The sequence below is a fragment of the Gracilinanus agilis genome, chromosome 4 (genome assembly GCF_016433145.1).
Source record: "Gracilinanus agilis isolate LMUSP501 chromosome 4, AgileGrace, whole genome shotgun sequence".
NCBI classification, from domain to species: Eukaryota; Metazoa; Chordata; class Mammalia; order Didelphimorphia; family Didelphidae; genus Gracilinanus; species Gracilinanus agilis.
In genome coordinates, this window is record NC_058133.1 from 427,175,818 (window position 1) to 427,194,249 (window position 18,432).

The 18,432-nt window shown below is 32.2% G+C and overlaps 1 pseudogene; it reads left to right on the top strand.

Moving 5' to 3' along the window:
* Nucleotides 1-4,592: 4,592 nt before the first annotated feature.
* Nucleotides 4,593-18,432, top strand: part of LOC123246665 — a 78,977-nt pseudogene continuing 65,137 nt past the window's right edge.

The window sequence follows — 18,432 nt, forward strand, 5'->3', positions numbered from 1 at the left end:
TGAACTTTAGGTTTCATTTCCTCATCAATAAAGAGATGGAGGTTGAAATGCATGTCTTACAATATCCCTCCATTCCCTTTCAATTTATTTTATTTCATTTGTCCCCAACATTTAAAAAAAGAATTTTAAGTCTCAAATATTCTCCCTCCCACACTGTACCTTGCTGAGATGGTAAGCAATTACATGTATAATCATGTAAAAAAATTAAATTCCATTTAATCTCTTTGTAGAAGGAAACTACAACAAAAATAATTAAGAAAGTGAAAAAAGTTTCCTTTGGTCTGGATTTAGACTTCACCACTTCTTTCTCTGGAAGCAAATTGCATTTTTTTACCAGAAGTCCTTTGGGATTGTTTATAATCATTGCATTGCTGAGAATAGCTAAGTTATTCACAGCTGTTCATCTTACAGTATTGCTGCCGCCCAGTACCACATTCTGCTGGTTCTGCTTACTTCACTCTGCTTCAGTTCTTTTAAGTCATTCCAAGTTTTTCTGAGCTCCTTCTCCCCATAATTTCTTATAGCCCAATAGTATTTCCTCAACAAAAACAGCTGCTTTAAATATTTTAAACATATAAGTCATTCCCCATTTTGTTTTTTTTATTTCTTTGGGAAACAAACATATTAATGGTATTGCTAGGTCAAAGTGTATGTACTGTTTTATAGCCATTTGGGCATAGGTCCAAATTCCTATAAAGAATGTTTGAATCAGTTCACAATTCCCCCAACAGTGCATCAGTGTCTCAATTTCCCCTCATTCCCTCCAAGTTTTGCCATTTTTCTTTTCTTTCAGAACCAGCTTTGGGGATCTATAAGTTTTCAGTTCTTCTAAGGTGGTCTGATCTAAGGAGAGGTATATTTAATTCTCTCCTGGCCTGTGATCTGGTCTGTGAGCAGTCATGAACACTCTTTTCTGCTTTGGATTTTTGACCAGTTTCCCCTGCTCCCCTGTGGCCACAAATGTTGGTATGTACTTATAGTCCTCCCCATCCTGGTTCTGGATTTGTGTGTTGGAAATGCAATAAAGTCTTACACCCAGAGCCAGCAAAGGGATCCCTGTAATAACTACTTAACAGTTGTCCAACTGTCCTTACAGTGTGAGCTGAAAGCTCCAGAAGTTTTTGCTGATAATTCAGCTTCCCCTAAAGCCTGCTACTGAACTGGGAGCCTTCCTTGGCATGCTGCTTTGCTTTCCACTTCTATCCTGGTGCAATAGATCTTTTGTACATGTTTTCTGGGACTTCAAAGTTGTTTGGGGATGAAAAATTATTTCACACCATCTTTCTGTATGTTATATTACTGCAGAATTCATTTTGAGGTATTATATCATAGTTGTTTTGGAAGATTTGGTAAAGTTCAGGTAGGTCTGTGTACCTTCTCCACCATCTTGGCTCTGTGCCACTTCCTTCCTGCCCTTAAAATAATTTTATCAAGGAAAATAGCATGGGTGGAAGAGTAATAGCACTGGCCTTTCTAAGTATAATGGGTTCGCATGACCCGTTGTGACATAAAAATAGAAATTCTTTGACTACTAAGAAAATATAAATGAATTGGAACAGAAATACAATGGACTCAATAATGGTTATTTTTAATACACCAACTCTAGGTATGTTTTGCCATGCACTTTGGGACTTAATTCACTTTTTAGGCGCTGAAGTACAGTTTTCATTTATGCAGATCTTAATGGTGGCAGAAATGGAAAAATCCCTTTTCCTGGGATAGCTGTGTGCTTTCTGGGACACTGGCATGTTTCTTTATCTGCCACCCTGAGATCCTAAGAGTAAGCTTTTATCTCTCTGCTAAAATTTTAACCTTTGAATCCAAATATTATTAAAACTTATATTTCAAAAGCTATTCAAAATATCCAGGGAGATTTCCTTTTCCATATACTCTCTTCTTATTGCCTAATCATATTCTTTTTACATGATCATTGTAACTTAATCATTTAGTTTAGAATGCTTCTAGCTCATATGGAATAAACAAACCTCATAGTTGTTAGAGTTAGAATTTTGCCCTTCTAGTAGCTTCATCTTAAAATCTTATTTCTGCTGATGTTGCTGACTTTAAAAAGCATGCCTCTATTATATTGTGAAGTATAGCAAAGGGAAATACTGTTACATAATGTATATGTCAAAGTATATCAAAATGGTATTACATTATGTAAGGCTTTCTCTTGCTTCAATTCAGAAAAATGGCAATTTTATACTACACAAATAAATTGATTGATAGGAGAGAGGTAGCAAACCCACATTCCTTCTTAGATATTCTTGGCTATACCATTTCACCTATGTAATCAGTGAGATGTACAATAAAAAATATAAGTATTTAGCATGTTTCAGAAGAGAAAGTAAAAAGACAATTAGGTAATAGAGAATATGTAATAACATACCCTCCACTGGAAATATGTTCCCTAATTTTATTGTTTTTTCTCACTTAAAATATAACAGAGTAGCACAGAAATGGCATGGGAAGCAGTATGCTCTGCATACGAATTGAACCAACTAGCATTCTTTTAAAAAAAAAAACAAAAACCTTACCTTCTATCTTAGAATCAATACTGTGTTTTTGGTCACAAGGCAGAAGAGGGGTAAGGGCTAGACAATGTTGGTTAAGTAATTTTCCCAGGGTCACACAGCTAGGAAGTGTCTGAGGCCACATTTGAACCCAGGACCTCCTGTTTCTGGGCCTGGCTTTCAATTCACTGAGACATCCAGCTACCGCTCATACTAGAATTCTTGAGAATGGAGACATGAAGTGTTTGAGATGATGTTTCAGATATCACTTTGAACATGTTTTTACTGACCATTTCTATTTTTGTATGCATATTTTATACCTCATAAGGAGAAAACAAGTTAAATTATAGTAATGACAAATATAGAAACAATGATAGGAATAGGAACAATTCTTAATTTTAAAGTAACTTCAGGTTTGCAAGAAGCTTTCCTCACAACACCTTTTGGGTTTAGGTTTTATAAGCATTATTAAATCCATTTTTGTGCAAAAAATCAATATAACCAAGATGAGAAGGGAAACAACAAATTGGGGGGAAAATTATAGCAAGTGACTTTGGCAAAGGCTTTATTTCTCAATTATATAGAGAATGGAGTCAAGTTTATAAAAACACAAATATTCCCCACTTGACATAAATAAGCAATTCTCAGAGGAATAAATTTAAACTATCTTTAGTCATGTGAAAAAATATTCTAAGTAGTACATGTATAACCTACATCATAATGCCTGCTGTCTTAGGGAGAGGGGAGGAAGGGGAGTGAGAAAACATGGATCACAAAATGGCAGAAAAGAATTATTAAAAATTTGATTGACATATACAATTTTTGAACATTTTACAAATGAGAAATTTGAGTGAGGTTGATGAATTAAGTTATTTGCCTACAGTTGCAATAGAGTCATATTTAATAAGAGATAATATTGTGTTACTACTTTTTACTTCAATGGTTAATCAAGCCATAAATTATTACCAATATTTTCATATAACCAAAGGGAATATGTCAGTGGAGATAGAATTGAGCTAGGACTCAGGAAATCTTGTTCTTGTCCTACTTATAATTTACTGGCATTATGCAAAGGTTAGAAAAATTTACTGAAAGGAAATATAGTGGCAATATTTTCCCTACTGAAATAATTTATTAATATATAAACAAGTTATTTCAGCCCCCAAATTTTATTAAATGGGACAAACTAGCAGTATTTAGACCTAAGATTTCAAATACCAGTTTAAAAGTTGAAACTTCTCTAAGAAACTAATGAAAAATGCTACATACGTGTTTTATTCAATGAGTCAAAAATTATATTACTCCATAATTCTACAATAACCTATGTAAATATTACTATGAATCAATTATACTACAATCTTCTACTATATTCCTTCACAGATATAAGAGAGATGGCATTTGTAACCATTTTCCATGGACATCAAGAGTTTGCTGCTTAATACAGAAACATCTGGTTTCTGGCCTCCTTGTTGAAACAACTGCTTTGCCTAAGTGAAACTTTTGTAGGAAATAGTGATAATATAAATCAATATATTTTCCTATCACCCACCACATTAGATGCAATAGGTCTTATATAAGATATGAGACTTTGTGTCAAGATATATGGAATTGATTCAAGCTTCAGATAAATATTACCAGTATAATCACAGGAAAATACTCAAAAGATATGAATTTCTCATATATAAAATAGGGATATTGGTAAGGCAGAGCCAAGACGACAGAGTAGAGAAAGCATTCAGCTGAGTTCCCTCCTCAAAACATTCTCTCCTAAACACCTCAAATCAAATTTTGAATGGGCAGAGCCAACAAAAAGTTTGACTGAAAATTGCTGTCAGCCCAAAATAAACAGAGAAGTTTGGAACGAGAGATCAGCAACACAAGGGTAGAATCGGATCCATAGTTATATAGATAAAACACCAGAAGCAGCTTCCAGAGCTTTCAAGCCAAGACAGTAAATAAAGGGGCATAGGGAAAAGGTCAGAAAGATTACAGGAGACCCATGTGCTAACACTGCACATAGCATTAGAAGGTATTTGGTAAACAATTTGTATATTTCCACTTCTGAGTCATAGTTCAAGGATGGAGAGGAACATTTTTGTTCAAGAGGAAGTGGAAGTTCTAAGGAGATTGCTTTTAGTCAAAAGGGTTCAGGGACCCCGAAGAACTGTATTGCTTGCAACTCCAAGTGATGAGGATGTAAGTGGTAAGGACAAGAGTATAGATCAAGTGAGTAGTAACCACATCCTTCTCTAGATCATACCACCTTTAAAAGCAATGAAAACTTCAAAACCCTATGATTTAGCTCTGAAAATTCTGTGGAAAAAACCTGAGGCTTGAAACAGTACCCCTTACACTCACACTTTAACATACGTTCCAAAATCATGAAATAAAGTAAATTAAATTAGGCAAATTTAAAAAAAAAAAGAACCTGACCATAAAAAGCTACTGTGATGACAGAGAAGTTCAAGACACAAACTCAGAAGATAAATGAAGTCAATACAGACAAAATCAGAACCTCAAAGAAGAATATTATTTGGACAAAATTATAAAAACACAATTAACAACTTGGTCAAAAAGTCACAAAACAAGAAAATAAAATATAACCTTAAAAACAAATTAATCAAATAGGAAAAGAGGTATAAGAGCTCACTGATGAAAATTATTTCTTAAAAAGAGATTTTGGCAAGTGGAAGCAAAGACATCAAAAATGCCTTGATAAGACACCAAAAGACAATAACATGAAGTCAAAAGAAGGAAAAATAGAAGAAAATATGAAACATCTAATTAGAAATAAATCGGCCTGTAAAACAGATCAAAGAGAGATAATTTAAGAATTATTATACTTATTGAATGCCATGATCAAAGAAAGAGCCTAGAATCATATTTCAACAAATTATCAAGGAAAACCACTAAAATCTGAGAAAAAGAGTGTAAAAAAACATTAAAAGAATCCATAATTCAGCTCCTGAAAGATAAACCCAAATGAAAATTCCCAGAAATATTATAGCAAAATTCTAGATCTCCCAGGTCAAAGAGAAAATATTTCAAGTAATCAGAAAGAAATCATTTGAATATAATTGGGCCACAGTAAGGATCACACAAGATTTAGTACTTTCAATGCTGACGGGTCTTAGAATATGGTACTTTGGAAAACAAAAAACCTGAGATTACAACCAAGAATAAGCTACCCAGGAAACAATATAATCCTTAAATAGAAAAAAAAGTATGTAATGAAATAAAGGACTTTCTAGTATTCTTCATGAAAACATCAGAGCTGAAAAGAAAAATTGACTTTCAAATAAAGACTCAAGAGAGGCATAAAAAGGTAAACATGAAAGAAAAATCATAAGGGACTCCATAAGGTTAAATAAAATAGAAAGGAATGGCAGAATGGATTAGAAACCATAGGAAATGTACTTGAAACAAAAAGATACAGACGCAGTGTTAAAAATAGGGTTCTGGAAGAGAATCTATAATGCTTCACCTGATTTTTTAATGTAGGAGTAGCAAGCAATCATGATGTCAGCAAAAGGAGACATAATTAAATGGGCTAAGAAGGGAAACCACATCTTGCTAAAGGGAGCCACAGACAAAAATGTGACATCATTACCAAATATATATGCACCAAATGGCATCATATGAAAAATGTATATTAATTATAGCACAAAATAGTAAAATTATACTAGTAGGCGACATATTCTTTCACCTCTCAGAGAGAGGTAAATATAACCATAAAATAAGTAAGAAAAAATTAAGGTGATGAACAGTTTACAAAAGTTAGATATTATGGACACATGGAGTAAATTGAATAAGAGAAGAAACAAATATGTACATTTTGCAGGTAGATGTGGCACCCTCACAAAAATTGACCATGGCATAAAGACCTCACAATGAAAAAACTGAAAAGCTGAAATAGTAAAGGTAACCTTTTTAGATCATAATGTAATAAAAAGTATACTTAAAAATAGGCCATAGATGCAGAGATAAAAAATTAATTGGAAACTAAATAATCTAGTCCTAAAGAATGAGTGCTTCAAAGAACAAATCAAAGAAATAATAATTTCATTAAAAGAGAATAACAACAACATTCTAAATTTGTGGAATACAGTCAAAGCAGCACTTAGAGGAAAATTAACAACTCTAAACATGAACATCAATAAAAGAGAAAAGAACAGATCTATGAATTAGTCCTGCAACTAAAATAGTTAAGAAAATTACAAATTAAAAAGCCCTCATTAAACATCAAAATAGAAGTCCTGAAAATAAAATTATAAATAAATAAAATCAAAAGTTAATCAGTAAATTAATTTGATTTAAAAATTAGAAGAAAACCAAATGAAAAATATCAAAAATGAAAAGGATGAATGTACCACCAATGAAAAAGAAAATAAAGCAATTAAAAGGGTTTTTTTTGCTCAATAATATGCTAGCAAAACTGGAAATCTAAGTAAAATTGATTAATAATAAAATACAAATTGTACAGTGTAGCAGAATGGAAAATAAATACTTAAATAGCACTATCTCAGAAAAAGAAATAGAAGAAGCCATTAATAAGCACACTAAGAAAAAACCTCTAGGATCAAAGAGATTTACAAGTGAATTCTACCAAATATTTAAGGAACAATTAATCCCAGTACTATATAAACTATTTGAAACAATAAGAAAAGGACTCCTACCAAGTTTCTTTTATAACTCAAATATGGTATTGATACCTAAAACAAGGACAGCAAAAACAGAGGAAAAAACTATAGACCAATTTTCTTTTTTTCTTTCTTTCTTTTTTTTTTTTTTACAAAACCTTTACCTTCCATCGTGGAATCAATACTGTGTATTGGCTCCAAGGCAGAAGAATGGTAATGGTAGGCAATGGGGGTCAAGTGACTTGCCCAGGGTCACACAGCCGGGAAGTGTCTGAGGCCAGATTTGAACCTAGGACTTCCCGTCTCTAAGCCTGGCTCTCAATCCACTGAGCTACCCAGCTGCCCCCAGAACAATTTTCTTAATGAATATCAATGCAAAAAATTTCAATAAAATACTAGCAAGGTGATTAGAGCAAAATATCACAAATATCATATAATACTAGGATTAGTGAGATTCATACCAGGAAGACAGGGCTGGTTCAATATCAGAGAAACCAGCAGAATAACTGAATATATCAATAACAAAAACAAACATTTGATTATCTAAATAGATGCAGGAAAAAAAATAACACTGACAAAACACAATATCCATTCCTATTAAAAACATTTGTCATTATAGGAATCTTTGGGGCCTTCTTTTAAAATTTTAAGTAATATCTAATTACAACCAAGAGCAAGCATTATCTTTAATAGTGATAAACCTGGATCCTTCTCAATAAGTTCAGAGGTAAAGCAAGGATGTCCATTATTCAGTATTGTACTAGAAATAATATTTATAGCAATTTATAGCAACAAAAAAGAAACTGAAGGAATAAAAATAGGCAATGAGGAAATAAAATTATCACTCTTTGCAAATGATATATTTTTGGAGAACTCTAGAGAATTCACTATAAAATTAGGTGAAACAATGAACAACTTTAGCAAAATTGTAGGCTATAAAATAAACCCAAATAAATCATCAGTATGGTTATGTTCTATCAACAAAACCAAAATGGCAAAAAATTCCATTTAAGAAAACTATGGAGAATACAAAGAGTCTACTTGCAAATCTAGGGACTATATGAAAATAATTACAAACCACTTTTCACACCAATATAGATCTAAAGAATTGGAGAAATATTAATTGCTTGTGCATAATCTGAGCAAATGCAATAAAAATGACAGGTGTCTCTAAGTAAATACACTTGTTCAATGCCATACCAACTAAACTACCTAGGAATTATTTTATAAATATAGAAAATAATAAAATTCATCTAAAAGAACAAAAGGCCAAAAATGTGAAGAGAATCAATGAAAAAATGTGGAGGAAAGTGGCACAGCAGTTCCATATTTCAAGCTATATATCAAAATTACAATTATCAAAACAATCTGGTAGTAGGCCAAGAAATAGAGAGGCGGTTCAGATTAGGTATATAAGATACAGAAGTAATTAACCAGAGTAAGTTAATGCTTGTGACATGCAAAGATCCAAACTTTTGGGGTAAGAGTTCCCATTTGACAAAAATTCCTGGGAAATCTGGAAAGTTTAGAAGAAATTAGGCATAGTCCAAAACCTCAAATTATATTATAAGATCAAAATGTATAAGTTTATTAGACATAAAGGATGATATCATAAGTGAATTAGGGAAGCATGGAAAAATGTGTCTGTCAGATCTATAGGTAAGTGAAAAGATAATGATAAAACAATAGATATGGAAAATCACAGGAAATTTAATGGTTAATTCACAAAACAAAACTTAAGCAGCAAAAATAAGAAGGAAATCAGGAAACACAGAAATAATTTTACAGAATTTCTCTGAGGCCTAATTTCTCCAATTTTAAATGGAACTGATCCAAATTTATAAAGCAAAGATCCATTTTCCAGTTGATAAATGGTTACAGAATATGAAGAGGCATTTTTCAGAAGAAAAAATTAAAAAGCTATTGGTACGAAAAATATGAAAAACTGCTCTAAATCACTATTGGTTAGAGAAATGGAAATTTAAATAATTCTCAGATACCATATCATACCTATCAGATTGGCTAACATGACAGAAAAGGAAAATGACATATTTGAGAGGGGATGTGGAAAAATTGGAGACAGTAATGAATTGTTAGTGGATTCTTGAACTAATAATTCTGCAGAACAATTTGGAACTATACCCAAAAGCCTATAAAACTAATCATACTTTTTCATCTAGCAATATCATTACTCAATTTGTACCCCAAAGACATCAAAGAAAAGAAAAAAGGGCCTATTTGTACAAAAATATTTATAGTACTTCTTTTGTAGTGGCAAAGTATTGGAAATCAAAGGTATGCCCATCTATGAGCAATGGCTGAACAAGTTGTGATTGTGACAGAAAAATATTATGGTATAAAAAATGACAAGCAGAATGGTTTTTGAAAAACCTTGGAAGATTTACATGAATTGATGCAAAGTGAAGTAAACACAAACAAAAGAACATTGTATATCATAATTAATAATAGTGTGAGGGCTATCAGTTGTGAAAGACCTGGTTACTCTAATCAAGGCAATGATGCGAGACAATTCCAAAGGACTTATGATGAAAAATGTGATCCACCTCCAGAGAAAGAAATGATGAACTCCGAATGTAGACTGAAACATACTTACTTACTTTCTCTATTTTTCTGTTTTCCCCATGTTTTCCTTTGCAATTTGGATAATATGGAAATATGTTTTACCTAACTTCATATGTACAATTGATATCAAATTTTTTGCCTTTTCAATAATAGGACTGGGGGGAAGGGAAGGAGAGAACTTGAAACTAAAAATGAAAACAATATTTTTAAATTACATGAATATTTAACAAAATAATTATACAATGATATACATATATACAAGGAAATAATAAAGTTTGTCCTCACTAGAGCTATTATTTGGAAATAGCCCAGCAAATCTTAGAGTTCTGTAGTCATACAAAATAATATTATCATTATTATCAACTTTATCACTTTTAAATGCCAATATAGTTCATTTAAATAAATAAGATTGTTTTGTGTGTTCCATGTGGTTTCTAATCCATTCTGCTATCCATTTCTATTTTATGGATGTGTTCATCCTATTCACATTTATAGATATGATTACTTACTGTGCATTTCCCTCTATCCTATTTTCTTCTGTTTATCCTGTCTTTTTATCCTGTCCCTCTTCTAAAATCTGCTTTGCTTCTAACAACTATTTTCTTTAATCTGCTTTCCCTTTAATCACCTTCCCATTCTCCTCCTACTTCCATGTTGGGTAAGAATAAACTCTTATTATCTTTTGTATAACACACATACAAAACATATATATATGCATATATATATATATATATATATATTCAAACAGGATATCTTTATCCTGTTTGAACCTATTTATTTTTTCTTTATTTAAATTTTATTTTGAATAGTTTATTCTAGTTACTTATTTCATATTCAATCCCTCTCCCCCAAGTGCCCCTGACCCTCCTTAGCTGATGCACAATTCCACTGGGTTTTACATGTATCATTGATCAAGACCTAATTCCATATTATTGATAGTTGGACTAGAGTTATTGTTTAGTGTCTACATCCCTAATAACATCCCCAACAGCCCATGTGTTCAAGCAGTTGTTTTCCTTCTGTGTTTCTCCTCCCATAGTTCTTCCTCTGAATGTGGCTAGTTTTCTTTCTTATAAGTCCCTCAGCCTTGCTCTGGATCCTTGCATTGCTGCTAGTATAAAAGTCTGTTATGTTCAATTGTACCACAGTGTATCAGTCTCTGTGTACAATGTTCTTCTAGCTCTGCTCCTTTCACTCTGCATCAATTCCTGGAGGTCAATCCAGTTCATGACATGGAATTCCTCCAGTTCTTTGAACCAATTTAGATGTGAATGAGGTTCAAGCATTTCCTGATCTTCCCCTACCATTTTCTCATTCACTCTAAAACATCTTCCTTGCACTCCTCTTTAAGATGAGGTAATTTTTCACAGTCTTCCTCTTCCTTTTCCTTTTCCCAGGACATTCCTATTTTTCTCTTGTTCCTTTTATAAAAAAAAATTATCCCCACATAATCAATTTATTCTCACACTTTATTTCTAGTTATAATTATATTTAATCTGGTGTTGGTTGATTTATTTTAAATCATTGCTAGTCACACTGCACATAGAGAGCTAATTTAGAAATTATTCCTGCCTTTATCATTGATCAGTTGTCTCATGCCCATTAATGTATGTGCAATTTCATTTTTTCTCAAAAAATATTACCTGTTTCTCACTATTTCCAATGCCTCCCAACACTTTCTTAAATAAAGTAGTATATAAACACAAAGGTTCTGAAGAGCATAAAAGCCTTTGGCCTTTTGTATTTCTTTATTGAAACACAGTTGCTTATATATATATATATATATATATATATATATATATATATATATATATTTTAAATATTCTCCCCTATGCCCATCTTCACATTAAAATCAACTGAGTATGAATGTAAATGGTGACTTGATTTGGAGGATCTAGAAAAGGTCATCTTTGACTATCTCTACCTATTCATCATCTGTTTTGAAGCTGCAATTTTCTTCATGGTAGTCTTTTCACTTATGATCATCACCAGCACTGAGGTGACTAAATGTCCCATGAAATTACGTTTTTTGGATACATCATAAAACCAATTTCTTTCTTTTCCTCTCCAAAGAGAACTTGTTAGCCATCCTTACATTTAGTTACAACTTTCTTATATCTTCTGGTTACATTAATTAATAGCAAGAATTATAATAGTGATATTTTTCAATTCCTCTTGCATGTCTGCTTGCTGATCATTCAATAGGGAGCTTTATGTTTAGAATGGCAACAGTAAAATCAATGTTTATAGGCAATTAACAAAATTATTCTTAGTACCCAAAACAAATGCCTTCCAAAAGTCTCAATAAATCTTTCAATGACTGATTTATAATAAATTATAAAAGGATGTTATAATTTGAAGAATAAATTCTTAATCTCTGAGGTTTGTATAAAGGAACAAAATCATGCTTGCCCATATATTTCTGTTCCTTGCTGCCTATGTGGTGACAAAGAATATTAGTAAGAATGGAATACTGCTCTGACCTTGTGTGCCAATTCTTTTGTTTTTGTGCCTTCAGATATTAACTACTTTAGCCCACAAAGGTCTGAAATAACAAATAGCAATATAATTTGTTAAATGCTACCTTGGAAGAGTTAAATAAATAAAAAATCATAAGCAATTTATGCTCAAGGACTACACTGCCACAAAATAACCAGATATTGTTGCCAAGAATTTTAAAAAAGTAAAGCTGCCTCTTTCCACTGTATCTTTTTTATATATTGATGATGCTTTTTCCAAAAGACCTTCTGATGTCTTAACAATTACATTGATAAATGTTGGTATTATCTTCAAACAGCTCTGTAATAGACCTCCTGAAACTTATGCTTCATCTAAAACTTTCTGACCCAAAATAAGATTTCTTTTTTATGCTTCTGAACTTATGAAAGCTAAGACAGGTTTAAAAGGAATGCACTATGTTAAAATGAAATAAAATTCTTTCTCAGAGGCAACAGGGATAAATTATTACCCAAAGAGAGTTCATCAGGGCTGGAATCTGACAGAACAATAGTAGCCATCACATAAGAGATCAAGTAAATCTTGAAATACACATTTTATGCTGCTCAACTTCAATCCATTAACCTGTTCATTTGTTTTAAATTGTCTAAAGTTCATGCCCAGCATATCGGTCAGTCAAAAATATTGTATTTTAGCTGATGAGCTTTTTTTAATTTAATGTCTATCCCATATCTGTTAGTTTAAAACATGATGAGGAAAAAAAAACCCTTCATTTTAAAATCACAGGTTTAGACAAATCCTTCATAATTTATTTAAACCAATACTAGAGCTTTTATTGGATATGATAAATGTTTGAGGTAATGTGGGAAAATTGGACTCAAATATACTATCAGTAGAGCTGTGAACTGAATAGACATTCTGGAGAGTAATTCTGAACAATGCACAAAGGGCAATAAAACTCTGTATACCCTTTAACCTATCAAAACCACTACTAGGACTGTATCCCAAAGAGATCAAAGATAAGGGAAAAGGACCTACTTATATTAAAAACAAAACAAAACATTTATAGCATCTCTTTTTGTAGCGGCAAAGAACTGGAAACTGAAGGGATGCCTATCAGCTGAGGAATGGAGGAATAAGTTGTGATATATACTTGTAATGGATTACTATTGTGTCATAAGAAAAGTTAAATAATATGATCACAAAAAACCTGGAAAAACTTAAATGATGTGAAGTAAAGTGAAATTAGCAGAACTAGAAGAATGTTATACACAGAAACAGCAATAAGGTACAATGATCAACTCTGCATGATTTAATTATTATCAGGAAAGTAAGAATCTAGGACTACTCCCAAGGGATTTATGATGAAAAAGCCTAATCGATGGAGTCTGAATGCAGTTAGAAGCATACCATTCTTCACTTTATTCCCTCCACTGAATTTTTCTCTAGTGTAAATGATGTCTTCTTCCACAATATCATGAATATGGAAATATGTATTGCATTATAATACACGTACATGAAAGAGAAGAGAGAACAAAGATCAAGAAATGTCAGAAAACTATTATTAACAATTGTGTTAACATGTAATCTGGAAAAATTATAACTAAAAAGAATTTTACTAGCTATGTGATCTTGGGAAAGTCACGTTCTTTTTATGTAAAATGAAAATGTTTGACTCAGCGGACTCTTCTAGCTTTAAATCTATAACCCATGATTCTAAGATCATTTAGCACAGTGCTTGACCTATAAAAAGGTTATATTGATATTTATTCCCTTCCCTTCCCTTTTTCTTATATGCCACACTTTCTCCCCTCTTTCATTCTTGTCTCCAGAGAACAAAAGTGGGATTATTATTCACAAGGTCCACATTTAGATTTAACATAAAGAAAAAAACAGTTATTCAAAAATAAGAAGGCCGGTTCAAAGATACAACTAACTAACTAGTGTCTTCTTGTAAACACTTAATAAACATTTTCCAGGAATATTTTTCAGTGTATCTTAGATCAAATATGGTTGGACTAGATTGTCTCTGAGTTCCTTTAGATTCTGTGATAGTCATACTCATAAAAGCATTCATTTCAAGGTGACACCAAATTATAAATATGTTTGAGATTTGATGCAGTAGATCAGAGAACAACATTTGATAAGGAACATTGTATTTTCCCAAGGTATGAATAGGGATTTCCTGAGACAATCCTAGTACTACCAACATTTTCTTTCATAAAAGATAGAAAGGTAGACATTTCCTTGTATAAAACCAAAAAATGACTTAAAAGAAGGGCTTGGAAAAATAAAGGAGAGAAAAAATTATAAAGTAGTATCATTAATGGACATTGAAAAAATGTTAAATAAAATATTAGCAAAGAGGCTACAGAAAAATATTTTAAGTTATTTAAGATGGCTTTGTTGGAATTAGACCGAAAATCTCAATTTAGGACCTTTTCTTCCAACTTGTACTTGAAATCACATGGCGGATCCCTCCCAGGTCCACCTATTCTCACAATTTTAGAGTGTACTCTATGGCCCTGTCCTTCTAAAACTTTCTCATGTCCTCAAACCAATTGTTTTTATATGAAGAATCAGCCAGAAGACTCGATTAGTTCTTATCAAAATAATCTATTTAAATGACATAGTAAAGAATAGAAGATAGAAAACATTCTCTCAATTAGCCTAGAAAAACAGTCTTCCACTAATACATATAGCATCCATTGGAAGAGTAAACAGACTTAAGTGTACAATAACACTGATGCACCTTTGGAGGATACACACATTACAAAAGCAACTCATAACTATACTGCAGGGCCTGGAAGTCCTTTTTCTCTCCATAGAAAATTATGTTGGGTTCCTCAGATCTGTTTTACCCCTCAGAGTAGGAGGAGGGGGAGAAGAAATGCCATTTCTTCTTCCTTGACAGGGGTCTCACTCCACAAAAGTACTAAGCCTTAACTGCTTTGAGCTGCTCAGGGACAATTAATTAATCTACTGAGTTAATCCCATCCTTGTCTTTTCAACTAAAAGTGTTATTCATACATGATAAAGGAATCAGGGTATATTTTATCTATACATTAAATACTCATTAACTGATCTGGCCAGGAAATCATAATTTCCTCCTTCCTTTTCTTCCTCTTGAAAGGATGATTTAAAACAATAAATAGGAAATTAAATGATAGGAAAACTATAAGTGTAATCAATGACCTTAAGAACAAAAAACATATTTATTATGGAAGAAAAGTTTTGAAAAATATATAATTCATCTGTTCTAAAAATAAAAGGAATAACAACTCAAAAGAATAAAATAACCTTTCTATAATCTTACCTAAAATATTTATTAAAAAAGATGAATTTACAGTATATGGAATGGGTAAAAATTGAGTTTTCCCAGTGAAGCTATTAAATTGCTGGACGATATGATTTGGTCCAACTCTTTGGGAAAACAATATTGAATAATATAGTAAGTTGTTGTTTTTTTTGTAAAGTGAGATCCTTTGAATAGGTAATCTTAATCCTGGGATTATTCTCTAAGGAGGTAGAAGAAAAGGAGGATAAAGATACTTCCATTAAAAATGTTACTAGAAGTATTATTTGCAATGGCAAAAAAAAAAAAAAAAACACAAAAACCTAGGTTTCCATTGGCTATGGAATGATGGAACAAATCCTGGCAAAAGGAGATGATAAAAAATTTAAGATCTTGAAGAATAAAGATTATTTTTTAATTCCTCTGAAATTGGAAGCCTTCCATGAAGTGATACAAGTTTAAGCCATCAGAACATGAGGACAATATCCATGGTAACTTCAAAATATAGTTCAAAACAGTAAGTATTCAATTCCTGTGACACACACAGATATGTATATTTAAAGTTATTCAATTCAGCTTTTATTACTATTAATATATATTATGTTCAAAGAAAGTGCTCTATGCACTGAATATACAAAAACAAAACAAAAACAAAAGAACACAAATCTCTACCTCAAAAGGCTTACAATCTATTGGGCAGGAAAAAAAAGATCAAAAGAGAATAATTAAAACAATAATGATATAAAATTAATATGCATATCTTATTAACTTAGGGTTAATGACTGGCAAATAAAAGAAATTTTTCTTTAATTCATAAGTTTTCTTATGGAAAATTGACCAAAGAAGAGAGGTAATGTGAGAGAGTGGATAGAAGCTGGATTCTATATTAGGAAAATTAGAGTTCAAGTTTTCCCCTGACATACAGTGGTTACATATTAGACAGTTAATCTTTTAGGATGTCAGGAAACTCTCTGATCATAAGTTACAGAGAAATTGTTGATCTGCATTGGTAAAGGAGATCTCTACAACAGAAATTCACCTATTCCAATTAAATACCAATCAGATAACTTCTATTCTCTCCGAAAAGTGGATACTATGCTAAGCAGGACATGAGGTAGGGGCATATTTTGTTTTTCTTCATGCTTGGAATGTTTTTTCCCTTATGTAACCAGTTACCGAATTTCTACTCCTACTTGAAAATTCCAAATCAAAATGCTACCTCTTCTAAGAAGCTTTCCTTGATTTCTCTAGTCAATAATGACCATAGCCCACAATTGTATCTTGTCCTCAATATACTCAAATGGTTTTATTTAAATTGTATTTTGCTCCCTTTGTATATTGTGAATCCTTCTATATTATGGTTGTGTTTTTAGTATTATATCATGTAAGAATTTATCAAATTATAAGCTTTGCAAGAGAAATGGCCCACCTTGTTATAATAGCTTTCTTTCTGTGGGACTAACAAAATGCTTTCCACATAAGGCTCATTAATGAATGTTCATTGAAATTGAGTTAGAGTTAGCATGGTATAATGAAAAAATATTGGATCAGAGTCAGATTACCTGAGATTAAATCATCTGGTCCTGCTAATTATTATTTATATAACAATGAAAAAGTCATTTACTGTCCCAAGAACTAAGTTTTTCACCTGTGAAATGAGATTGGTCTAACTGCCTAACCACTAAGATCTCTTCTAGCATGAAATTCTATGACATTCAATAGAACTGAAAGATGTCATAGTCCTAAATCATTCGTCATTTCTCCTTCAAATGTTAATTTAATGTCCTATTGCAGGAATATAAAGAACTCCACTTTCCTCACTGCAAAGCAATATGTTGTATTTTTTAAAAGTCAACTTTATTTCAGTACCTATGTAAGGGTGGAGGTCAACTGAGTCTATTTCCATTGAATCAATCAAAAGCATTTCAACTAGTCCCAATAGGAAATCCATTTGTAATAGTGGAGGAACTTGTTCATATCCCTGTGGACTTTATTCAAAGTTTCAAACCGATTTGGATCTCAGGGACTCAAGCATCTGTCAGTGGAAAAGACATTCCCAGAAAACATCCTGAGAGGAAATTGCTGGGTGTAGAAGAGGGTGAAAAAAAGGAGGAGAAAGGTATTTTTTGATTCTTTTAAACTTTGATCAGAGGAAGACCCTGTGAACTTCAGAAGTTTGGAGGATTTTGAACTTATTAACATTTTAGCCTTAGCAGAATCCCCAGAAAAGTTGACTATAGTGTCTATATTTGGAGCTGAGGACAAAATCACATCAAGGAAAGACAACTTTAGGACCCTTTAAGGAGCCTTAAAGCTGTGCCATACCATCATGAATGTCCCACTAAATGGGCAGAAGAGGACTTCCAACAAACAGTATCTGTGAGTTAAGCTTCAGTCCTATTTACTCTCTAAACATAAGACTACTTTATACTAGAATCTGAAGTACTGGTGACAAGGACATCACAGACTATTTTTCCCCCCTTTTTTTGGTGGTGGCAGTGGTGGGGTATTTTGTACCAACTGTCTACTATTGGCCTTATTATTTCTGGCTAATTAATTAATTTTGGCTCACTAATTGAGATCAATACATAAAAAATGAAAGGAATATCATGCTGGAGGAACAAGACAGGACTGGGAAAATGAGCTATAGTACTAGAAAATTATCCCAAACCCCTCAGGGTATTCCTAGAATTCTAAGGTGTATATAGGGGAGGTAGGAAGAATAGCAATCTTCCTTCAGAAACCAAACAAATCAGTGTGAGGAAGGTTTGGGGAATACTTCCAGAGTATGCAGGATAAACATGCATATTTTAAAAAGAAAAAAGTTCCCTTTATGAGAAAGTGATGATTTAATGACCTTTTAAAAGAGTATATCCTTTAAGTTTGTCCCAAAATATCCTTTGAATTTGTAAATTTTGACAAAAATACTATTTAACTTAATGTT